A 25966-nucleotide genomic window follows, 5' to 3' on the forward strand; every position below is an offset into this window, starting at 1 on the left:
CCACACTCCATCTCATGCTCATGTTAGGTGCCTTGGCTGATACACCCATTATTCTTACTTCTAGCGGTATTTGTCCTGGTGTATGGCAAATGCAAAATGTTTCCTCTATTCCCTTAGTTCCTAAGGACTTTGGGATCATCTTTGGCTCCTTTCTTTTCCTCATCCCACAAAAATAATCCTTTAGTAAATCTTGTGGGCTTTATTTTATTTTCTGTTGTGTTTATTGCAAAATGACAAATTATAATTGTACACATTTATGGGGTACAAAGTGATGCTATATGTTTACATGTTGAATTGTAAATCAAGCTAATAGTCATATCCATCACCTTAAGTACTTTTGTGGTAAGAACATTTGAAATTCCATCTCTTAGTAAGTTTGAAATATGTAATACATTATTATTATTATTTTGAGATGGAGTCTCACTCTGTCACCCAGGCTGGAGTGCAGTGGCACAATCTTGGCTCACTGCAACTTCCACCTCCCAGGTTCAAGCAATTCTCCTGCCTCAGCCTCCTGAGTAGCCAGGATTACAGACACCTGCCACCATACCCAGCTAATGTTTGTATTTTTAGTGGAAACTGGGTTTTATCATGTTGACCAGGCTGGGCTCAAACTCCTGACCTCAAATGACCCAACTACCTTGGCCTCCAGAAGTGCTGGAATTGCAGGCGTGAGCCACGGCACCGGCCTTTTTTTTCTTTTCTTCATTATTTTTTAATAGAGATGGGGTCTCACTATGTTGACCAGGCTGGTCTCCAACTCCTGGTTCAAGCAATCCTCCCATAGCAACATATTATTCTTCATCACAGTCACCATGCTGTGCAATAAATTCCAAAAAAACGTATTTCTCCTGTCTAACTGAAACTTTATACCCTTTGACCAACATCTCCCTATTTCTCCTACCCCTAAGTCTCTGATAACCACCATTCTTCTCTTCGTTCAATTGTTTCAGAGTCTACATATAAATGAGATCACGTGGTATTTGTCCTTCTGTGCTTGGCTTATTTCATTTAGCATAATGTCCATGCTGTCCCACATGACAGAATTTCCTTCTTTTTAAAGGCTGAATAGTATTCCATTGTGTATATATGCTACATTTTCTTTATTCATCTGTCAATGGAAACATAGGTTGATTCCCTATTTTGGCTGTTGTGAATAATGCCACAATAAACATGGGAGTGCAGATATATCTCTGACATACTGTTTTCAAATTCTTTGGACATACACCTATGTATTAGTCCATCTTCATACTGCTATAAACAACTGCCCGAGACTGGGTAATTCACAAAGGAAAGAGGTTTAATTGACTCACAGTTCAGCATGGCTGGGAAGGCTTCAGGAAACTTCCACTCACGGCAGAAGGTGAAGGGGAAGCAAAGCACCTTCTTCACAAGGTAGCAGGAAGGAGAAATGCCTAGCGAAGGGGGAAGAGCCCCTTATAAAACCATCAGATCTTGTGAGAACTCACTCACTATCATGAGAACAGAATGGGGAAAACTACCTCCATAATTCAATTACCTTCACCTGGTCTCTCCCTTGACACATGGGGATTATGGAGATTACAATTCAAGATGAGATGTAGGTGGGGACACAATGCCTAACCATATCGATGCAGAAATGGGATTGCCGGATTATATGGTCACTCTATTTTTTAGTTTTTTGAAAAACCTTCATACAATTTTCCATAATGGCTGTACTAATTTACTTTCCCACTTTGTTGGCTTTATTTAGAATATATATTCCAAATACAACTATTTATCATTGATTCACCACTATCATCCTAGTCCAGGCCTCTATCAGTTCTTGCCTGGGCTAATATAATACCCCCTGGATTAATATAAAACTCTGAATCCATCCTCAGTGCCCTTTATTCTCCACATAGCAGTCAGGGTCATTGTTTCAAAATTTAGGTCAGATCCTGTTATTTCTCTGCTCAAAGTCTTCCAATGACTGCCCAACACTGAAAGTAAAACTTGAACTCTTCACCATAGCTTCATACAGCTATTTGTCCCAACTTCACTCTCCCCTTTACTCTTTCTGCTCTAGTCATACTGGTCTTTTTGCTTGAAGCCTAGAATGCTCTTCTCCTGAGTTGCTCCTTCACTTTTTTTTTTCTTTAAAAGTAATTTATTTGATTCTGATTACAAAATACAGGTGAGGAGCACAGGCAATGCCTGTATTCCCTTGGTTGCCCATCTTCCCAGTCTATGCTGCTATAAATACCCTTTGTACAACAGGAAGTTCATGCTGTCCCCAAGCGCTTGCACATTCTAACAGCTGCAGAGTATAGTATATGACCAGGTGGAAAGTTAAACAGATGCTCCACTCACAAGATAGGGTCCCTCCAATTAGTCTTCCGGCTCCCTTGTGCTAATAGTAACTGGTTGCTTTTCCTATTGGTCATAGATAAATTACACCTGCACAATTCTCCGAGTGCTTTCAAGTAACATCAGAAGGCAGTAACTAAGACCCTTTCCTTGCTCCCAGCTTCCTATGTCCCAGGCAGCCTGTGGCACCTGGACTGCTGCTGCCCCTGGGTCCCGCACATTCCAGGGAGATGATGGAGGAAGGGCCGGCCAGGCCAAGCATGAGGAATTAAGAGTCTTTATTGGGCTTAGACCAGGAGTCCATGGGTCTTGAGGACCTCTGTGTATTTGTCAGTTTTCTTCTCCAGGTTCTTCTCGGCCTGTTTCCATAGCCTCATGGGCTGTTTCTTCCTCCAGTAGTGGATCTTGGCCTTCTCCTTCCTCTTCTCCTCCAGGGTGGCTGTCACTGCCTGGTACTTCCACCCAACCTCGTGAGCTAGTCGCCCCAGAAGGGCACACTTTCTTGTAGGCTTCAGACGCACGACCTTGAGGGCAGCAGGAACCACCATCCGCTTTTTCTTGTCTTAGGGTGGTGGGATGCCATCAAACACCCTGGGGCAGTCGAGGGAGGCCTGGCCTCGCTTGGTCTCGTGGGGCAGCATGACTCGCACCGTCGGCCGGAAGATGCGGCTGGGGGCCCGGAAGTGGTAGGACCTCGGAAGGGTTAGTGTTCATCCGCTTGCAAAGGAAAGCCAGATACTTCAACTTGTTTCTCTAGAAATTGCCAGAAATGTTGATGCCCTCGCGGTGTACGACTACCACCTTCCGGCCCAGCAGTACCTGCTTAGCCACGATGGCCGCCAGGCGGCCCAGGAGATGGCCTTGACCATCGAGCACCAGGACCTGCACCTCTGCCATCTTCTGCAGCCGCCTGGGAAAGGCTCCTTCACTTTATTTAGATAACTGCTCAAACACTACCTCCTCTGACAGAACGCCTCCGATCTGTTTATCCGAAAAGGTAATTTTATGCCTCATATCCTCTTACCTGCTTCATTCTTCCTCAAAGTCCTTATCATTTGTTTGATGTCTGTCTCCTGCCATTAGAATGTAAGTCCCAAGAGGACAGGGACCAGTGTTGAACTGCCTTTTTCCAGTAACAGTTGAAGGGTCTAAGAAGATCTAAGACTACAGGGACAGTAAAATATGAGTCCCACTACTACCTCTTCCTTCATAAATTTGGGTAAGTATCTTGACCTCTTTGCCTCTGTGTTTCCTCCCTGTAAAGCAGATGACATAAAATGAGTTCTGTAAAATGAAAAGATAAAGCTCTATCTTCCTGGCTTCATTATTCAAGGCTGGGGTAGTGTCTATTATTATTTTATCCAGCCAAAAGATCTAATGAATTACGAAAATATGCTTTGGAACTTACAACAGTTCTATTTTGATTCGTTACTCTCTTTTCCTTTTTTTATGTTAATCTACCATTTGTATTTCTTTTAGGAAATACTTGTTTATGCCTTTTGCCCATTCTTTAAAATTTTTATTTATCTTTCTGCCATTGAAATATAGTTCTTTATTTGTCTGGAATGTCTGTTTCTAGGTTAAACTTTTGAACAATTTTTTAATGTAAAATTCTAGCTTGATGATGATTTTCTTTTTTATTTTATTTTATTTTATTTTTGAGGCAGGGTCTGGCTCTGTTACCCAGGCTAGAGTGCAGTGGTGCAATCTCAGCTCACTGCAACCTCCACCTCCCAGGCTCAAGCAATCCTCCCACCTCAGCCTCCCAAGTAGCTGGAACTATAGGCATGCACCTCCACACCTAACTATGATTATTTTCTTTCAGCACTTTATAGATATCATGTCATTGCCTTCTGGATCTTATTGTTTCTGTTGTGAAATTAGCTTTCTGTCTTGTTATTGTTCCTTTAAAAGTAACATATCTTTTTATTTCCTCTGACTTTCCTTAAGATTTTTTGTTTTTGGTTTTCATTAGTTTTATTATAATGTGCCTAGGCATGGTTTTCATTATATTTATTCTGCATTGGGTTCACAGTGAATTTTTGTATCTATGGCTTGATGTCCTTGATCAGTTTTGGAAAATTCTTGACTATCTCTGCAAATATTCTTCTACCCCATTATCTCTTCCCTTGTTAAATTCAAATTCAAATATTAGACATATTCACCATGTTCTGCATGTCTCATACTCGTTCATGTATTTTCCATCTTTTTTCTCCGTGATTCACTATGAAAATTTCTAGTCACCTATTGTACAACTCACTAATACTCTTTTTACCTGTGTCTTATTTGCTGTTAAACTCATCTACTCAGTTCTAAATTTCAGTTGTAGTGTTTTTTATTTCCAGAATTTCAATTTGGTTCTTTTTAAATATAAATTCTTATTCTCAGTTAAATTCTTCATTTTGTCATCTATTCTCTTGAATAATTAATCCCAGTTATTCTAAAACCAATGTCTGATCTTTCCTGTGTCTGGGTCATTTCTTGGTCTGTTTTTCCAGTTTACTTTTTTCTCTTGGTATACTTCATAATTTTTAATTGACTGCTGAATATTGTACATGAAAAGTCGTAGAAGCTCTACATTATATAATAGCCCTTCAGAGATGCACCCTATTCTCTGCCAAGCATTTCATAGAGGCTCATCTCCTCAGCCCAATCAAGATCCATGGGTCCCAACATAGAATCTAGTATGATTCCTGTGGCTATTCCTTCTTGATGGGCTCTGAACTGAAATTTTGTCTCTTCAAAACTGCCTTTGATTCCATTCTGTTTCATCAGTTTTCTGGTTGCATTTTTGCCTCAGTATTAATCAGATTATCAGATACTAATCAGTAAATGCCTTGAAGGGAAAACCAGTGCTTCTGTTCCACTTCTCTCTAGAATCTTGGACCCTTACTCCTGGTTGCCCTGCAAATATGGACTCTAGATTTTGTCTCTTCAGTTTCATGAGATTGTTTAAAACTCAGATGTCTGCCCTGGATCTTGGAAGTCAATCCTCTGCCCGAATTCTCAGCTTCTTGTCCCAGGCCTAAACTCACAAAATGTGCCAAGGAGAAAGTAGCATGTTTTAAAAATGCCTTATTTCAATGAGCCTTTCTTTTATCCAGAATCTCGCCCTTCAAGTTCTAGCAGGCGTGGTATCTTTCTGATGCTTTTAAACCTACATTTATTTTGTACCTTACCCAGATTTTCTCGGTGCTCCTGGCAGAGCCAATGGTCTGCTATAAGCGATAGAATTATCATAGCCAGAAACCTGATAAATGTGTATGAAATAGTCAATTTTTAAAAAACAAAATAGTTTTTAATAAAAAGTATCATGTTCTCCCTCCAATAAAATAACTTAGGCAGCCGGGTGCAGTGGCTCATGCCTGTAATCCCAGCACTTTGGGAGACTGAGGCGGGCGATCACTTGAGGTCAGGAATGGGAGACCAGCCTGGACAACATGGTGAAACCCCATCTCTACTAAAAATACAAAAATTAGCCAGGCATGGTGGCGGGCACCTGTAATCCCAGCTATTCGGGAGGCTGAGGCAGGAGAATCACTTGAACCTGGGAAGCAGAGGTTGCAGTGAGCCAAGATTGCACCATTGCACTTCAGCCTGGGCGACAAGAGCAAGACTCCATCTCAAATAATAATAATAATAATAATAATAATAATAATAACTTCTGGGTGAACGTAAGCTGATTGGATATAAAATAACTGTATGTTTTGTGTAGAGCACAGGAAAATTCTTCACTGGCTGCAGAGAGTTTTCTTTCAATAGAAAGCTCCTCTGAAAAGTTTCCTTTTTTCCTGTTTTAGTTTTCAGGAGGAAAATAAAAAGTATTCCACTTAGTGTATGAATGTAGTGGGGCAGGTTGGATGGTTGCTATGCAAGAAACAAGTAATAATATCAGAAAATTACGTCAGTTCCACTCATATCTATTGAAACAAAACTAATGCTCCAAAACTTCTAGTGAAAAGCGCCTCATTTTCTTTGAAGAATATATGTGTAGTTGATTGTCCTGTTCTTGTTTTTAGTTAACGGCATCATTTTCTGTTTTTCTCAGAAGACAGTATTCAGTCCCCGCCCTTGGGAGTAGTATCTCCACTTTCACACAAGCACTCTGTCATTTGTGTTTCACCATTTTTCAACCTGCTGTGGTCTTTTAAAAACACATTATGGTGCAGTGCCTTTTAAAGCTGGGAAGGATATAGCCACCCCCTCATGAATCTGCTCTTCAGGCTTCCTGAACCTGAATGTGTTGGGTAAGAATGAAAGATGGGGTTGTCCTCAGCACAGGATAAAAGAGCAGCCTGGGGCCCCATGGGGAGGGGAGCACAGGGACCTTTTTCCTACTACTCACAGCTCAGCTTCTCCTTGGAGCTTTGCCTAAGCTTTCTTCACAAGCTGTGTGAGAGGAACTGGATCTTGGGGATCTAGGCAGAAACTATTCTAAGGTGAGTGTTAGTTTTTTCATTTACTAATAATCTAACTTTTTACTGACCTGTAAATATTCATTGGCTACAGGTCACGAAAGAAAACCATTCTCCCAGATGGTATGCCGACTGGATATTTTTAAATAGTGTGGAAGCTATTCAGTGATTTGCATACTGGCCCCTTCGTAGGTACCTCTCTCCCATCTCATCCGGGATAAAATTCCATAGCCCATTCCCATCCCCTTCAAGATTAAAACTCAGATGATTAAAACAGAAAATACCTATTACCCAGCTTGCTCCCATCTCAACCAAAGCCAGCATTTGGAAACATTGTCTTAGAGCTGAGGAGGTGGTCAATTAGCCCAAAAAGGTTGAGTGACTTATCCAAGGCCACCCCATAAGTTAGAGGTAGCATCCATACTAGCAGCATCTAACCCCTTTGGTGAAATGTTCTGCCCTCTAAACCCTACATCCACTGACTTGTCCAAAAGCAGGTATAGGAGCCAGAGAAATTCAGTCATTCAGCAAGGTTGATTAAGCACCTGAGTCTGCATGCCAGACTCAGTGCCAGCAGCTGGGGACACAGTGGAGAACTCAGGAGAGTTATGCTATAGACAAATAACCTATTCGGAGACTTTCAGGGGGCACTAAGTGCTAGAAAGGAAATAAACCAGGATGATATAATAGGGAGTGAGGGAATGGGGCCTTACTATGTGGTAATGGGGGAAGGTCTCCACGGGGAGGTGGCATTTGAGCTGAGATGTAAGTGACAAGAGAGAGCCAGTCATGCAAACATCTGAGAGACAAACCATTCGAGGCAGAGGCTATCAAGCACAGAGTCCTAAGGCAGGAACACAGCCAGCATCTGGGGAGAATAGCGCACGAAGAGAGAGGGACAGGGAATGATCAGATGGCAGACTGAAGTCAGTAATGCCGACTCTTGTAAGCCATTGAATGGAGTTTGTGTGTTATTCCATGTAAGAAATAGAAAAATTCAATCTCTCTTTCTGCCTGCTCCCTGAATAGCATACACATGTGGTCATGGTCAGAATTTATTCCTCAGTTTTAATTAAAAGACATTACCAAGATACTAGAACATTGTCACCAGATAATAGCTTCCATCAATGATAGAAACACATTTATTTTTCCAAACCAATGCAATTAATACTCCTGGCAATATTCAAGGGCACTGACGGCACTTGCACTGGGCGCTCTGATGAGTGCAGATTTAATCGGTTTGTCTGATGGATATCAGTGCAGCTCTCTGACAGTGCCTCTGCGGACCCCCACATACTGATTTGTGTTCATAACAGAACTGTTGCCTGCCTGAGATGAATCAAGAACTGGATCAGTTCATCCCAGAGGCACTAAACTATTATGTTATGAATAAGCTGTCTTCTGACTGGCTCAAGTCACAACGTATGTTTATTAATTTTGTTAGTGAATAAAGCTCATCTACATTGGTTGGATTCAGTTGATCAGCCTGGATCCCACAACACATAACAAATGCCACATCGTGTTGGAATATTTCTGGAACTGACATGTGGCAGGCAGAAAGATTCAAAATGAGCTCATCACCACTGGGGCTCTGACCAAAATAAATAAATAAATAAAGTGAAATTAATGCACAACAATGGACTGGCCAAACAGCCAGCTGCTGCCTCCCTGCCTCAGCACATTGCCATTCATCCCTAAAAAGTGTGTCCAATCGGTTATGACAAGGTTCTTGAAATACCTGACTCTGTGTAAGAGCAGGAAATCTTAACTCCAGAACCTCAGCTGCCTTCCATTTTGGGATAATTATATTCTGTACCTCAAGAATTTCCTCTGCTTTAGGCCTTCAGAAACATGGCCGTATGGGCTCTCTGTGCCTCCAGTCTTAACACCTCACCACAGAAGGACTCACTCGTGCTAGTGTTAAAGAAGTTTCCACACATGTGCATACACAAACTATCAGAGCTCAATTTGTTTTTCCCAGACACATGACGATTTTAAACCTACCATTAGAAAGGTATGAGCATATTAAATAAAACAATGCTCAACTGGGAAAAAGAAATGTATCATTTGGTTCACTACTGGGCATTCATAGCACAAGTTTATTGGTTTCTGCATCACAAGGGAGCTCATTATGATAGAAGTTTTGCCTGGAGTACAGCACAAATAGGGAGCTGGCCCCATTTTCTGGGCTTTTTGAGGAGGAGGTGGAGGAAGAGGAGCTGTAACGCTGTAGGAATCAGTCATCTGGAGCCAGAAGCAAATCGAGTAGATAGAGGTGGCCCAGCCAGCTGCTGTTTTAAAGACCAGACTGGCTCGTTTAAAAATTATATATACACATAATATACACACATATATACATATATTAGACATATAGACATTATATATATATATATATATATATATGTATGTATTCAGCACAGAGCAGCTCCTCCCCAAGGGAACCCCACACCCCTCATCCAGCAGGTAGACTTTTTGCCTCTTCTCCTGGGCCATTTTCTCTTTCACAGTAGAGGTCTGACTACTTCTTTCAGCAGTAGGAGTTTGGAGACATTGATTCTATCACCAACACAAGCATGATGGCTTTCCCATGGGTCTTAATTTGGATTTCAGAAAATATGGCACTTGTATAGCTCTGGTGTTCATTTTGGTCAAATTTTACTGGCAAAGAAAGATGAGCAGGGTGGGGAGTAGACATGTATGATTCACAATCTCCCTCCTCCTGGTCCCACGCCAACCCCTCAAGAGGTATCTCGGGGTGTCACAATCAAATGCTTGACCTCCAGAATCTGGGTACCCCAGCCAGGTGACATTTAAAACACCTAAGCACTCGTTATCATCGTAATGATTCTGCATCCTATTTGTCTGACAATAGGATATTATAGTTCAGTGCTTTAATCATATCCTTAGATGTTAGGAAGATCAATCTCCAGTATGGCTTCGGATTTGGAGTTGTCTTTTTTCTTTCCTTTTTTCTCTCATGCACTCTTTTTATCATCCTTTTCATCTAACTCTCCTGAAATTTTAAATGTACCCCTCAAAGATAAGCTGAGGTTAGGGAATTTGAAACGGGAGACTTTCCCTTGTACAAGAGCCAAGAGAGAAACATGAATTTCCTGGGTCATGGCGCAAGCCTGGGGAGTCTTAGGGAATGATGTTAGGCGATAAGGAGAAATCCACAGGGAAAACTTATTTAAAAAAAAGAAAAGTATCTTTATATGCCCCTAATATTTATTGTAAGTGAATGCAATAAATCTGAAACAAACAAACTGGCACTAGAAGTTCAATAAGTATGCAGACATCATGGGAAAATGAGGAGATACAGAAGGAAGAAAGGAGCCCATGGCATTTCGGAAGCTCCCTGTGGTAGGTATTCAAATACAGGGGCAAAGAACAGCCCTGGGGCACAGGATGACAGATACACATGATGCCAGGGTCAACACAATATTTTTCTGTAAAAGGGAAACTTACTCAGATTTTAAGAAGTCAAATTGCTTTATTTTGCTTGGTTAGGTAAAGTAACACTGAAATAGGTCTTACCCTATATGAATGTCACAGACCAGGGATAGAATATGCTAACTCTAGGAGGTAATTATCTGTTACAGAACATGGTTAATGATTATGTTTAGAAGATGTTAACAGTCAGCTCGGAAAAGATTACAGGGGCTTCAAAGGGGTCCCTCTAGACCACGTGACTGTAATGTGGCCTGAGGAGCCTGCTCTTAATGCAAATGCTTGTTGTCATGGTGACAGGATAGTAACCCCCTGTTCACCAGCACCACACAAAAGCCCCCTATTTGGGCACAATAGCTTTTAGTTCAAGATAAACTGCATAAGTAACCAAATGTGGAAAGTAATATCCCACATGATCTTATCTATCAACTGCTCTGTGAGGACCTGAAGTTCCGAAAGTGATTTAATCCTAGGAAAGGTTTGGCACAGAATAAAAGAAACTGAGAAGCCCCCAAGAATCTTTACTCCCTGCAACACACACACACACATACACACACGCACACACACACACACAGTCTCCATTTTCTGAAATTCATCAGTTACTGCTTGCAGAATTATCTTACACTTACCATCATTGGATTCTTTGTTTATTCATTCAAAAATAAAGGAAATAGCATTTAAAATATTTTGTGACACCTTAGAGATAAATACTCACCCTGGGTGGGTGATGATTTATGGGGGTCAAGTAATGAAGAATAGGAATTTCATTTATTTTATTGCCTGTTTACCTCCTGGGGGAAGAGACAGCTGGTAAATCATTTTGGTAAGTTAGTAAATTGGGGGGGCCTTTGTTTGCTAGGCCCAAGAAAAAACTCACAGGGTGGGAAAGTATCCATAGGGCGCCTGCTTCACCCACCCCCTTCGGAGCAGAATTGCTTGCAGGGTACATCAGGAAGAAAGCTGTTCATTCTTTCTTTTAGAAACTCCATGTTAAAAGAAAAAGAAAAAAAAAAAAAAGCTTTCCACTTTTTTCCATTGTTTAGCCCTTCCAATCTCTAAATACTTCCTATATTTAACCTAAATCTCTCCTGCCTTCCCATCTTCACAAGTTAATATTAGTCGTAATTACTTCTCTTCAACACATGTAGTTTTACCTGGATACAAGCATAGATACTCTTAGTATTTCAGTTCAAGAATAGGATTTCCTTGAGATTTCTAGTCAGTTCCTAAAAGAACCTCAGTGAATCTCTATTTCCTCCTCTTTAAAATAGGAAGACACCACAAGCCTTCGAACAGTCAGTGGGGTAGACATGGACATTTCTTTGCTCTTTTATGTGAAGCTTATCAAAACTTAATCATTTGCTAATACTCTAGAGATCAGCACTCATGCAAGGTGACATCATTTTGGTGACTAAATAAGTAAGGATAAAAGGTTGTATTATTTTTTCAGAACTATTTTACCCCCAAAACATTCCATAAATACCCAATGTCTCCCTGCTCTTCTTCTATTTTTTCTGTGATATGACTCTCAAGCTAAAACAATAAGGAGCAGTGTTGCTCAGGAAAAGGGTCCAATCTCCTGCCTGTATCTCTTGCAGGTCAACTTGCAGGACATCTGCCCGGAGTATTTTGATCACTGATGTGTGTGTGTCTGTGTGTGTGTGTGTGTGTGTGTGTGTGTGTGTGTGTGTGTGCGTGTAAAGGGCCAACATGGTTGTTTTACATTTTTATATTATTTGCCAACATTTTGTAAGTGGAAAATTCCAATTAAAAGTCTAGATTTCAGGCTTTTCTTTAAAAATGTGACGATCCAGCCACAATAGCCCATAGAGCCACAAGTGGAAATAGACAGCAACTGCCCCTGTAATGGGGCCTCACTCTCCATTTTCCCTTAGTCCGCACCAGTCCCTACTGTGGGACACCTAGCCCCTTAACTCATGTTACCTGCCTGGTCTCTTTTTTTTTTTTTTTTGGCAACTATTACTTTATTCTAGCTTGAGATAAGCCTTCACACCCAGTTAAAATAAACTTTCCAAATACAAGCCTCATTTTCTTATGCTGTGAAATTTTGGGGGCTGCTTATTGTCCCAAAGATGTGTCCTAGTGGGAATTAAGTAGTCGGCACTTCCCCTCTGCACGGGCTCCAAAGGGGCAGATTTCACAGAAGTCTCTATTATGGAGAATTAGCATAAGAGGGCATTTCCTCTCTTTGACAGTCCTCTTTGACCCTCTGTCTACCCACAGACTGCCCTTTTCTGTGGCTGAGAATCCTTATCTCAGCAGCTGAGAGGGGGACAAGAACCTTGTTCCAATCAAATCATCTCAGAGCATCCTTCTAGTCCAACCCACCTCTTTTCTCCCTGGGCTTGCTGAAGGGCAGGTAGCTTCTGAATGGAGAGTGCAAGGCCTACAGGGCTCTCAGGAAACCAAAGTGTCGTGATAACTGACCACATCATTAAAGAGTGTAGGAAACTGACCACATCATTAAAGGGTGTAGAGAGGAGAGGAATCCTACTAGTGACCTTCCAGAAATATCCAGCAGGCCCTGAAGAAACACTTGTTGACTGAATAGCAATAAGCCCTCGTGGACAGGATGCAAAGAATCAGGCAAGAGAGTTCCTGCTTCCTGATGTAAGTACTTAGTATTTGTTTTCTGTTGTAGCCCAGGCATGCGACAAGCACTTCTTGTGATTACTTTCATTTACTCCTGGAGTGGCTGAAAGATGGCTGCATTTTTTTTTTTCTTCTGGGATCTGAGCTACTCCTGACACTGGCTGCAGAAGTGATCCTGTGCAGCTCCCAAGACTTGTCCGTGCTTAGAACATCTTGGAACCCAAGAGGTTCACATGTTCTGCTGTGTAAACATCAAGCCATAGAGAAAGGCCGTGTGGAAGACAACAAGATGCCCCTGACAGCCAGCACCAACTGGCAGCCACGCGAGTGACAGAGGACACTGCTTTGGATGTACCGCCACCCAGCCTACAGATGACTGCAGCCACCGATGACACCGCTGGAGCAGAAGACCTGCCGAACCGTTGTTGCTTTAAGTCACTAAATTTGGTGATTGGTCACATGACAGTAGGTTATTAGAACAACTGCTTATAACTGTGTGTGGTGCATGCTAGTATCATCTCCGTTTTACAAATGACAAGACTGAGGCACAAAGAGGCTAAGTCACCAGGTTCACAGTGCTGGTAGAACCAGATTTCAAGCTCACATCTATCTATCTCCAAAGCCCACATTTATAGCCTCCATTGTATACCATCTTAAAGAGCTTGCGATTTACTGGCAGCCACAAAAACAAAAAAAAATTACATCAGAAAACTCAAGCATATACACAATCCTTTATTCTGAGTCTTGGTAATCTCTCAGGAGCTGGGGAGTCAGAATTATCTCAAACTATTCTGGAAGGAAACAGAGAAAACAGCTTTGCCTGATTTAAAAAGAAAAAGAAATATGGAGGTAATACCATCTAATGCTGATCACATAAAATGCCCCTGCTATTCTCAAGCATGGGTGGACAAACTATAGCCTGGGGGCCCAAATCCCATCCACTGCCTCTTTTCATAAAGTTGTGTTAGAGCACAGCCATATCCAATATTTACATATGGTCCATAACTACTTTTCCTCTACGTGGCACAGCTGAGTAGCTGAGGCAGAGATAGCAGGGGCCCCTGGTGCCTAAAATGAAGTTCACCAACCCCCTACTCTAAGCCAATGGCTACCAAACTTAAGCATGCCTCAGAATCACCCAGAAGGAGTGTAGAACACACATTCCCGGGCCCCACTCTCAGAGTTTCTGATTCAGTAGGTCTGGAATGGAGTCCAACGATTCATATTTCTAATAAGTTCCCAGGTACGGTGGGCAGCCTCTAAGATAAGCCTCTTGCATAAGGCACGCAATCATCCCTACTCCTGGTATTCACACCCTTCTGTAATAGCCTCCCCTGATGTAGACTAAACTTACTTCTAACGCATAGAATATGGCAGAAGTAATGGAATGTCAGTTCCAAGCGTATGTTCTCCTAAGACTGTAGCTTCCATCTCAGGTGCTTTCTCACCCTCTCTGAACGCTTGCCCTGTGGGAAGTTATGCTATGAGACAGACATATGTGGAGGCTCATGCTGTGAGAAACTGAGGCCCAACAACAACCACATGCATGAACTTGGAAGTGATGAACTTGGAAGTGGATCCCCCTCCCAGACTGAGTCAAGCCTTCAGATGAGACCTCCACCCCTGCTGATAGCTTGACAGCAACCTCATGAGACATCTTGAGCCTGAGGCTCCCAGCGAAGCCATGCCCAGATTCCTGAGCCACAGCAACTGTGAGATAACAAATGTTTCTTGTTTAAGTCACTAAGTTTTAGAGTAACTCGTTAAGCAACAATATGTAACACACACCAGTCGATGCTGAGGCTGCTGGTCCAAGGACCACACTTTGAAAACCTTGGCTCTAATGGAACAGCTTCTTCTTCAGTCTTCTGACTTGATGGGGCAGGGAAATACTGGATTTTAATACTTCTGAGTTCCACAGTGTTAGTGGAGCATCCTTCTAGACTCTGTCCACCAGGTCAGTGGCAGAAATAAGTTGGATACCTTGTCCCCAGTTATGACAGAGCCCCCTTCTGCAGGTTGAATGATGGAGGTAAGGCTGGTCCTCCCACAGCCTCCACTGCCCACAGTTATGGGAGTGTCCAGAGATCAGAGCTCTCAATTATAAGGAAAGACATGGGCAATAGCTGCTTGAGAGCACAGCAAAGTCAGAGCCCAGAAAACCTGGGGGGGTGGAAAAAGTTCATTCCCCTGGAAGCCCTCATTATCGCTTCCTTACTCCATCCTGGTGAGCAGCCTCTGGGGCCTGTCCTATGCACCATTTGTTCTCTGGATTCAGTTACCAGTGAATCCATAGGGAGGTGCCAGCCAGTTCTTAGGTGCATTCCACAAGGGCAGAGATCTTGGCCTGTTCTGTTCAATGATACCTACAAGTACCTAGACCTGTGACTGGCATATAGAAGGTGCTCAGTGAATAATTATTGAATTTAAATATTATTTATTTATTTATTTATCACCCAGGCTGGAGTGTGATGGCAAACTCTCAGCTCACTGCAACCTCTGCCTCCCAGGCTGAAACCATTCTCCCACTTCAGCCTCCCTAGTAGCTGGGACCACAGGCACACACCACTACACCTGGCTAGTTTTTGTGTTTTTTGTAGAGATGGGGTTTGCCATGTTGCCCAGGCTGGTCTCAAACTCCTGGGTTCAAGTAATTCACCCACCTCAGCCTCCCAAAGTGCTGGGATTACAGGTGTGAGCCGTGCCCAACCAAATTTAAGCCAAATTTAAGAATTTGGGAGACAGCCCCAGTGAGCTTAGCTAAGCCTCGTGCACTGTGGAGGTGGGGGCTGGCACGAGTGTGCCATCCTTGGGCTATACTACCACCAGCGTGTTCAAGGAAGAGGTCACCTCTTATCCCCTGCAAAGAGACAGGTACACGAAGGTTGTGTGGGTATCTCTGTAAAGCTTTAAGTCAGAGGCCTCAGACATGGACTGGGTTCAAGAAATACCAAGGTGCTAGAAACACCAGTGGGGTTCTTTGGTGACTGGTGCCAAAGTGTCTGGTGCCAGGAAGCAGAATATACAAACTGGTGTGCTTTTGTGCATATAGCAACTAGCCCGAGGCCTCATTCTACCAGCTTCAGAGAGAAATAAATCATGTTTGTTTAACAGACGCAGTGAAAGAATGCCCTGGCACAATGCCTGACACCCAGTACGCACTTAATAAATATTTATTGAATGAATGAAAGAGATCTTAAGCACAGCAATACATTTCTTGGCTGCAAGTGGTGGAAAGGCAAAAATCAGACTTGTGAAACCATATGCCCTTCCCTTCTCCCCATAACCCCCAACCACAGGACAGCAGAAAGGAAAGGAAAGAAGAGATCTTTGGAGCAAGAGGAAGAAGCCATCTCTGCTGTGTAGCTTGGGCCAAAGCACTTCACCTCTCTGGGCTGCAGCTGTTTCATTTGTAAAAGGGAAAGTCTGGGCTTGATGATCTCCAGGTCTCCTTTCCAGCACTGAGCTCCCGTGGCTCTGTGCTTTCCCAAGGCACTGTCCCTCAAACCTAATTACACGGTTTGCCTGTAAAAGGAGCGCCTTGATCAGGGCAGAAACAATGAGGAGGAGCCATTGTCATTCAAATCCCGGAACTGACCTTTTTCTCAACCTGTGCTTAGAACATTCCCTCTTGGAACCCAGATGCCACGCTCTGCTGTGAAAACATCAGACACCACACTGCCCCCTGGAAGTCCTTGGACAATAGCTGTGACCACCGGTCACAACAAGAATGCTATCGAAGGGGGTTTGGCATGGACAAGGTGTGTGCCCTGCTTGACTTATGGAGTCCTTCTAAATATGAACGATTCTAGCTTTTCATCAACCTATATAAAGTAAAAATTATGGTATTTATGAAAACCCTGAATTTATGGTATTTATGAAACCACTGGCTTGAGTGAGGAGCCCAGTCGCTCCTTTTATGAACGGAGCAGATACTCCTCTCCAGCGCTGATGTTTTAGGAGCACTGAGAAGAGGTTGCAGAGGAGAAGGTTCTGGTGAAAACATGCCCGCCTTTTTGAGTTTTAATTTTTTATGCTCACAATGTGGGTAAGCCACTCTCCAAGGGCAGCAGTAGGGGGGAAAGAGCAGCAAGCTTAGTACTATGTGGAATTTCTCCTTGATCTCTAGCTGCGAGGTTTCCCCGGGAGGGGCAGGAGAAAGTGCAGAGAGAGCAGGCTTTTTCTGTGTCCCCTTCTTGTTTCTTTCCAATTGTGCACACAGTAGAAAATGCGCTTCTGAAAAGAGCAAGAGGAAGATGCGGAAAAAGAAGTTTTTTAACTTCTTTCCAAAAAAAGATTATTAAATCATATTTTTGTGAAAAAGAAAAACACTTATTTTCAATGTCTGTAGTATTTGTGGCCAACACCAAGAAACTTGGTTAAAAGAGAGCAAACAAATCAAAATCTATGCCAAGGAACTGCAGGGATATTAAAAGATGTCACATTCTTCAAGTTAGTTTTAGGAACAATTTATTCCAGGACTCCTCAGAGCCCTTAAGGTACAAATGGGCGTTGTGACTTTTGTCCTCTGGAGTGTAGCATTTTCAGAAGACACTTTGGGAAACACACTTAAGAGTGATAACACACTTTTCTTATTAGAATGCAAATCACAGCTGGGCACAATGACTCATGCCTGTAATCTCAGCACTTTGGGAGGCCAAGGCAGGGGGATCACTTGAGGTCAGGAGTTTGAGATCAGCCTGGCCAATATGGTGAAACCCTGTCTCTACTAAAAATACAAAAATTTGTCGGGCATGGTGGCAAGTGCCTGTAATCCCAGCTACTTAGGAGGCTGAAGCAGGAGAATCGCTTGAACCCGGGAAGCAGAGGTTGCGGTGAGCCAAGATCACGCCATTGCACTCCTGCCTGGGCATCACATTGCAGCCAGACACTGTCTCAAACACAAAACCAAAACAAAACAAAAAGGCAAATCATGCAAATGAAAAAGAATTATCCTCTGTAGTTCCAGAAGGCCAAACAAGATCAACACATGTTTAAAAATAATTCCTTTGGGAAACAAATCAATATGCCAAAGGGCCATCTGCCCGCCCATGTTCACTGCAGCACTATCCTCAACAGCCAAGATGTGGAAACAAACCGAAGAGCCCGTCCACAGATGAATGGATTATTCAGTGTGGTAGATACACACAATACAATACTATTTAGCTTAAAAAAAATAAAAAAGAGGAATTCTGTCATTTGCAACAATGTGGATGAAACTAGAGGACATTATGTTAAGTGAAATAAGCCAGACACAGAAAGACAAATCTTGCATTACCTCACTTGTACGTGGAATCGTAAGAAGTCAGACTCATAGAAGTAGAGAGTCGAATAGTGGTTGCCAGAGGCTGGGGTGGGAGGGGGCTGAACAGGTAAAGGGGAGACATCAGTCAATGGGTACAAAGTTTCAGACAGGCGGAATAAGTACTGGTGATCTATTGCATGTCAGGGTGACTACAGTTAATGTGTTGGATATTTCAAAATAGCTAGAAGAGAGGATTTTAAATGTTCTCAACACAAAGAAATGGTAAATACTTGAGGTAATGGATATGCTAATTACTCTGATTTGATCATTCCACAATGTATTCATGTATGGAAATAATACTTTATACTCATCAATATATACAATATTATTTGTCAATTAAAAATGAAATAAAGCTAAAAAATTATTTCTTTGGGAGAGCTAAATTTAAAATGTAGCTTGAAGATTGAACCCTTGCATGGACAAGAGATCTGGGCTTGATATATTGAAAGATCTGCGCTTGATATGTTGACGCACTGCTAACAATAGCAGCTATTCCCCAGTGAGAAAGTCCACCTCAGGAGGATGGAATAACTTGTCTCTGGAATAATAATAGCCACCTTGGGAATGGAATGTTTGTTATTTGCTCTGTGCTAAATATCTGTATTTATATAGATGTAGATATAGATATATAAATACATATGTATGTATATTATTTGTATATGGACTTATGTTTATATCTGTTTTTTCTATTTAACCCTTATGGCCTTATGTAAGCAGATACCATAATTATCCCCATTTTGTGGAGAAAAATACTAAGGCTAAGGAACATTGCACATCTTGCCCGAGACTATGCATAAATTGCTCAGCCAGGATTCAAAAGCAGGCAGGCCGCCCACAGAGCCCCACTCTTCACCATGACACCACACTGCCCCCTGGAAGTCCTTGGACAATACCTGTGACCACCTGTCACAACAAGGGTGCTATCGAAGGGGATTTGGCGTGGACATGGTGTGCTCTGCGTGACTTACAGGGTCCTTCTAAATATGAACAATTCTAATTTTTCATCAACCTATATAAAGTAAAAATGATGGTATTTATGAAAACACTGAATTTAATCTTTTAAGGTATTAGTGACTGCTATGTGCCGAGCATTGTAAAGAGTGCAATTGGTAAGAGGTAAGGGAATTTAAAATGTTGAAGGTTCTTTCTGCCTTTGAGAAGCTTATGGTCCCATAAGAGATGAGAGGTTACATAGGAAGCCAAGAGACACCATGGGGCCTGCACAGCTGCATTTCCTAAAAGCGAGCCAGTTGCGGCAGGCACCCCAGGACCCAGGTCTGTGTGGGCTGCAGCCTCCCCCACAGTGTTGCTGTCTGCTTGACAAGATTTCACAAGGCACCTGTGATGGGTATTGATCATTTGGGGCTGCCTGGCATCTTTACTTTCTTCCCATCTTTGTAAGAATGCTGGTGAGAAGCAGTAAACACCAGGTGCTTGTGCAATGTCAGACTCCAGTTGCCAACTCCTCTAACTCAATGCCTGAGGGCTTGCTCTGGCCTGCAGAGCCCACTTTGCAGGACAAGCAGAGAATGCCAGAGATGTACACTTCACCTCCCTACCCAGCAGACCCTCAGCCAATGATTGCCAAGAGCTGATGGGTAAACAGCCTAGACCCCCCACCATGCCTCTCAGTGGGATAACCCTGAGCACATGGCCTACACTGTCTTTCAGAATTCCCAGGCAAGATTAAGCTGGAGTTGCTCGCAGGGGAACTTGCTTGATAACAAACCCTTTATTGTTTCACTCCCTTCCCTATCTGACTTCCCCACTCCCCTACCAGTGTTTCCTTGAATTACCTCCCAAATAAGCCACTGGCACTCAATTCCTTGTTTCAGGGTTGCTCCAGGGGAAACCCAGCCTAAGATACTTGATCTCCCAGATCCTGGCAACCAGGGCCTACAGCTTAAGTCCATAGGACCTAAATGCTTCAGTCTGAGACTTTCACCCTGGAGCAGGTGAAGAATTTAAAAACGGTCTAGAATTCATTCTGAGGCCGCCAGCAAGGGCCTCCAGTGCCCAGTGTGGTGGTAGCACTGACGTCAGCTGCAGAATTCAGTGGGCAGCTATGGGGTATGAGCCCCCACCGGGTCATTCCTAGGCATTACTCTGACTGTAATCCACCTGATGTGTTACAACACGTTTGCTTCTACTTATATTACCCAGAGTTGGATTATCTTATCTGCATCCAAGGAGTCAACAAAATCAAGACCTCCTCTCTTGCACAATGGTACCTGGACTTGGTCCCCTGTGGGGAATTTTAGAGTTGAAATTTTATTCTTATAGTTTTAGAGTGAAAAGGACATTTGAGGTCACCCAGCACAGTCCCTTTCTTCATGGATGAAACTGAAGCCCAACAAGGTTAAGGGACTTATTGAAGGTCACAGAATGAGGTAGAGGCAAGAGCCAGATTTGGGGCCATAACCGTTGATGGCAAAGCACTTCGAAGGCAGGTATATGTGTTTGAGGCGCCACTTGCTCCTTGCATGATTTTGGAAAAGTCATTTAAGTTGTCCAAGCCCTCGCTTTCTCATCAACATAAAGTTGTGAGGATCGAGTGAGATGATCTACATAAAACATTCAGCAGGGCATTAATTAGGATGCTTTCAGCTCTAAATAACAGAAGACCCAACTAAAAGTATCATGAAAAATATCTATAAGGAATGTATTATCTCCCAGAACGAGAAGTTCCAAAGCTGTTGAGCTGTGTCTTTTAATGTCATTAAGGACTCAGACACTCAGCATCATTCTGCTGTGCCATCTTCAGCGCAGCTTCTGAATGGATACAAGATGGCGGAAGATGCTCCAAGCAGCACAACCCCATGGAGCAACAACCAGCAGGAGAGCAGGAAGGCAGATTGTCCTGAGACGCTGCTTATACCGAGGAGGAAAGACTTGCCCACAAGCTGCCTTATGTGTCATTGGCAAGTTTACATCACATCTCCAGTTCCCAGCCACAGGAATCCAGGGAACGTGGCTGAATTAGACCAAGACAACGTGCTCCTCCTAACTCTGGGATACAGTCACCTTCCTGAAACACAAAACCAGGGAGAAGGAAGGTTGGCATGGAACAGCTGCTAGATAGAGAAGCAACAATGTCGACCGCAGTTGCCAGGTGCTCAGAAGGTGCTGAAGAAATGCTATTTTTATTGCAGTGGGCTTTTCTTTCTACTGTACAAATGCAACTGTGCTTTGGTTTAAGGCTGCTTGTCCTCAAAAAGTAAAATTCTCCAGGAGTATAAGTAACACTGTCTTAACAGTCATTTTTTTACTTTACTAGAGAGGGAAATTTTGTAAAGGGGAAAGGTGGCTGTGGAGCTGCGGGAATAGATGGAAGAATAAAGAAAGAAGGCAAGGCAGGCAGAAACGAGGGCCTCGTGGAGCTAGAAGCCAGCTTCACAGAGATCGCAATTTTGCCTGGGGCCTGCTCCAAGCTGGGCTTTAAAGAATAGATTTTATACTTGCACTGTTCCTCATGAAATCCAAATTCCCACTTGTACTAAGAGACTTTTAAGCAAAGGGCAAGTCAGAAAACAAATCCTGTTAGAGTCTCTTCTAATTGCTGTGTCTCTTGGTGCACATTACAGAGGGCAGAGGCCTTGTCTAACTTGTTTTGTCTGCCCTGAAGCGGCCAATCCTGAGTGCAGCAGATGCTCAGGGCAGGAAATGGCCAATCCGGACTTGTCCAGGTTCCATCACAAATGCAAATCTTGACCCTCAATGAGTATCTTTCACCTTTCAAGTTCCTCACCTGGAAAATGGACTGTGACGTTGGTTTCCTAGTGCCGCCAAGTGAGAAATACCTCCTTCTTCAAGGAAGAGTCAGATGAGGAAGAATACTGCTCTTGGAGCTCGCGGCTAGAGAGTGCCATCCAAAAGACCCCAGGATGGCTACATGGTAGAACGGAGAGCTTGATTGGCAATACAGTTTGCAAACCAGGAAGAGAAAGTCTCCAGTGCAGACCAAAGGTCCTCTCTCTTCAAAGAGGGGAAGAACAGGTTGGGTTTTATTCCTCACAGGGTCTGTATCATACATATTCAGCAGGCTTGGAGGGAAAGCTTCACGTATTTATGAGGGGAGCCAAACAGATGCATAATGGGTAAACATATACATAGCATACATCCCATGTTCACTTTGGAGTGGGGATTTGTCCTTAACACAAAGTGGACTTTGGCTGTTTATGTTGAAAGATGAACTATAGGACATAGAGTCAGCTTGTGCGCAGCATCTGTAAGCTGGCTGAAACTGGTTTAAGGTCTGCAGTGGCTTAGAAAAGAGTGTCTGCAAGGCTGGTCCTCTGTCCAGTCAGCGTCGTAGTGGTCTGGGATGTAGACCACAGTTAGGAGGGGTCTGACAATTTACCTGATAGTTCTTCCTGTTAGGGAGTTTTCCAAGAGTGTGGGTTTTCCTACAGCCATAGGAATTTAGGAAACTGGCATGCCAGTCAAGCACTGAACCCTCCACCCACAGGTACCTTTTGTTTCCTTAACCCTAGGGTCCCTCTTAGTTGATAAAGTGGCATCTCTTTTGCTCCTCAGATCACAGGGGAAGCACAGAGTCCTCTACTTCAGGTCCCTCTGATCACAGGAACCCGTACTTCAGCCTGGATGCACGGTGGCTTCACTGCAAGGACCCTGGAGGACCCTGGGACTCCACGACAGCACATCATGTGCCATCTGGGACAGGAAAGCTGCTGGGCACTACAGAAAAACCCCTCCTTCTCTCCCGGGCCTCGAGACCACTTGTCCTCAGAGCCCCGTGTCCACAGCTTTCTCCTCAGCTTCACCTGATGCCCGTCTCATCAGGGTCTTTTGGCCTTCGTGTTTTCTACTTACAAGCAACTTCCTGGGACTTCTAACTGGAACATTCCCCAGAGAGGGAATCTGATGGAGCTTGCCCTCTGGCCAGTCGGCAAATAAGGACCCCCCTTAGGTGCAGAATAGTGGAGTTCAGGCAGTGGGAGGTCATGTGTTTGCCTACATGACAGGGCCTGTGAGCACAGCAGAGTCTCACCCTATAGGTGGGGAGAGGGCAAGCCAGCTCAGAGTATATCTGGGAGAGGGGAAAAGAGAGAGATTGAGAATTTACTCAGGAGTATTTTGCCAGAAGTGGAGAGATAGTCCCCTGGCCCTCTCTAAGACAGAGATGCTCTGGGAGTACTGAACATGGAGTGAGATCTAAGGGATAGTGTTTTGTGTTTTTTGTTGTTGTTGTTGTTGTTGTTGTTGAGACAGAGTCTCACTCTGTCACCCAGGCTGGAGTGCAGTGGTGCGATCTCAGCTCACTGCAACCCCCACCTCCCAGGTTCAAGTAATTTTCCTGCCTAAGCCTCCTGAGAAGCTGGGATTACAGGCATGCACCTCTCCTCTTCGTGTCACCTTCAGCTGACCCCTGTGACCCAGGCTTACGAAGTATGACCCAGGCTTACTTTGCCCCACCCACCCACTCCCTATTCACACACACACACCACCACACTAAAAATAACTTGTGTATTTTTAGTAGAGACAAGGTTTCCCCATGTTGGCCAGTCTGGTCTTGAACTCCTGACCTCGGGTGATCCACCCACCTTGGCCTACCAGGGTGCTGGGATTATAGGTGTGAGCCACTGTGCCTAGCCAAGGATAGTGTTTCTGAAGGACCCAGAATCAGTTTGCCTCCTTCCTCCTCATTCACACCCCACATTCAGGGTTTTACTGCTAATCACAAGAAAACAAAATAACAAAGGGAGGACATTGAAAAGGCCACAGAAGCTTCTGAAAGTCTGAAGAATCAGCCTCCCTTCTGACTTGGCCGATGAGAATCTCTCTGAGCTTTCCCTTTCCCCTTGTATTCCTTAGACTGGAACTCAAATGTTTCTCTGTCTTGAGTCCACAGAATGATAGACACAAAAAAGGGAAAAGAGTTGTAAATTGGCACATCTTCTATTTTTCAGATGCAGAATCTGAGGCCCAAAGAAGCCATGCGACAAACCTTTGGTGAGAACTTGTGTTAGAATCAAGTCTCTGGCCTAGCTACCCAGTGTGCCCTGGGACCTCTCCATAGCTGTCCAGAGGGAGCCTCTGAGTCACAGCTGGTGGGTGACAGCGTGGAAGTGACAGGAGTCTTCCCAGACACCACACATGGGCAGCCTGGAAGGTCCCCAAACTTCCGTCTCCCCACGGCCTCTGTGAATGGGAGCAGCAGCATTCTGGCTGGTGGGGAACACTTGGAGGTAAACAGAGAAAGCCAGGGGCTGCCACCCACTTTCCTTAGCCAGCCAGCAATTTGACAGACTCAAGCAAGTTACCCTGCCTGTGATGTGAAATATTACCATTACTTCTGAAAGGGTACTGGCCAAAATCACTATTCATAAAAAACGCATCAAGGTAGGGTTATAAGTTACAAAGATGGCTGGGTGGGATGGCTCATGCCTGTAATCCCAGCACTTTGGGAGGCCGAAGCAGATCACTTGAGGCCAAGAGTTCAAGATTCACCTGGGCAACAGAGTGAGAGCCTTATCTCTTAAAAAAAATGTTTTTTTAAAAACTTCACCAGGAGTGGTGGCACATTCCTGTAGTCCCAGTTACTCAGGACGCTGAGGTGGGAGGATCGCTTCAGCTCAGGAGTTTAAGGCTGCAGTGAACTACAATCACACCACTGCATTCCAGCCTGGGCAACAGAGTGAGACCCTGCGTCTAAAAAAAGTGACAGAGGTGAAGACTGGATCCAACAGCAGATTACCTAAAGGAGGGAACAACCAACTCCTGAAAAACATCTGTCCTAAAGCTGAATGAAAGAACGCAGCTACAAGGTTGGGCGTGGTGGCTCACGCTTGTAATCCCAGCACTTTAGGAGGCTGGGGCAGGCAGATCACTTGAGGTCAAGAGTTTGAGACCAGCCTGGCCAGCCTGGTGAAACCCTGTCTCTACTAAAAATACAAAAATTAGCTGGGCGTGATAGTGCATGCCTGTGATCCCAGCTACTTGGGAGGCTGAGGCATGAGAATCCCTTTAACCCAGGAGATGGACGTTGCAGTGAGCCAGATGTGGTGGTGCATGCCCATAGTCCCAGCTACTCAAGAGGCTGAGATGGGAAGATTGCTTGAGCCCAGGAGTTTGAGGCTGCAGCAAGCCATGACTGTGCCACTGCACTCCAGCCTGGGTGACAGGGCAAGACTTGGTCTCAAAAAAAAATAAAAAATGAAAAAATTAATAAATAATGCAGCTGCTTAGCCACTGCCTTTTCCCTTGGTTATGTGGGTAACAGGCAACCCATGCTCTGCAGGGAAGGGGCGTGGGTACAAACCTGGATTCCTTAGCTTACTGGCTGTGTGGCTGCAGCCAGGCAATTTCACTTGTCTGAGGTGCTGCTCCCTCATCTACATCATTCAGGGCTGTGATGCTGGCATATTCAACAAGATAATATCTGTAAGGGGCCCAGCTCTGGACTCAGCACACAGTAGGTACTAATGAAATACAATCATGAACATAGTTATCATCATCATTTGGCCAAGTGTGCCCAGATCCAACCATTACCATCACCAAGCCAAGGGAGCTGTTCCAGCAGGTGCGAGCTGGGGTTGAGTTAGACAGAACCACTGGAATTCACATCCCAGTGCCAACACTGGACACTTGCTTCTCTAACAGGATTTTTCAACCTCAACACTATTGACATTTTGGGCTACTTTTTTATTGTGGGGTGCTGTCCTATGCATTGTGTGGTGTTTAGCAGCATCCCTGGCCTCTACTCTCTAAGATACCAGTAGCATCCTCCCCTAGTTGTGACAACCAAAAATGTCTCCGGGCATTGCCAAATGTCCTCTGAAAGGCAAAAATCACCTCTGGTTCAGAAGAGTGGTCAAATAAAATGTTCATATTA

General features: G+C 43.8%; 1 pseudogene; it reads right to left on the bottom strand.

Annotated features, from left to right (window-relative positions):
- Positions 1–219: 219 nt before the first annotated feature.
- Positions 220–3763, bottom strand: LOC105473589 (large ribosomal subunit protein uL13-like; annotated as a pseudogene).
- Between the last annotated feature and the right edge of the window lie 22203 nt (positions 3764–25966).

The sequence above is a fragment of the Macaca nemestrina genome, chromosome 7 (genome assembly GCF_043159975.1).
Source record: "Macaca nemestrina isolate mMacNem1 chromosome 7, mMacNem.hap1, whole genome shotgun sequence".
Classification (NCBI taxonomy): domain Eukaryota; kingdom Metazoa; phylum Chordata; class Mammalia; order Primates; family Cercopithecidae; genus Macaca; species Macaca nemestrina.